We start from the raw sequence: 561 nt of genomic DNA, 5'->3' as shown, positions 1-561 counted from the left end.
TCTCTTACAGCAAAAGGGAATAGCATAAGTCTGTAGACCTCAGGGTCAACCCCATTAGTCTTGACAGTGTCACAGATTTGCAAGAACTCAGCTAAGAACTGATGAGGATCTTCCAATGAAAGTCCATGAAACTTGCAATTCTATTGTATTAGAGAAACTAATTGAGGCTTAAGCTCAAAGTTGTTTGCTCCAATGGTAGGGATAGAGATGCTTCTTCCATAGAAGTCGGGAGTAGGTGCAGTAAAGTCACCCAGCACCCTCCTTACATTATTGGCATTGTTGTTGTTTTCGGCTGCCATGGGTTCTTCTTCCTTGAAGATTTCTGTTAGGTCCTCTACAGAGAATTGTGCCTTAGCTTCTCTTAGCTTTCGCTTCAAGGTCCTTTCAGGTTTAGGGTCAGCCTCAAGAAGAATACTTTTGTCTTTGCTTCTGCTCATATGAAAGAGAAGAGAACAAGAAAATATGGAATCCTCTATGTCACAGTATAGAGATTCCTTGAGGTGTCAGAGGGAAAAGAAAAATAGAAGGCAGAAGTAGAAAATTCGAACTTATCAAGAAAGA

Source organism: Arachis duranensis, chromosome 2 (genome assembly GCF_000817695.3).
Source record: "Arachis duranensis cultivar V14167 chromosome 2, aradu.V14167.gnm2.J7QH, whole genome shotgun sequence".
NCBI classification, from domain to species: Eukaryota; Viridiplantae; Streptophyta; class Magnoliopsida; order Fabales; family Fabaceae; genus Arachis; species Arachis duranensis.
Note: the sequence above shows the minus strand (reverse complement) of the source record.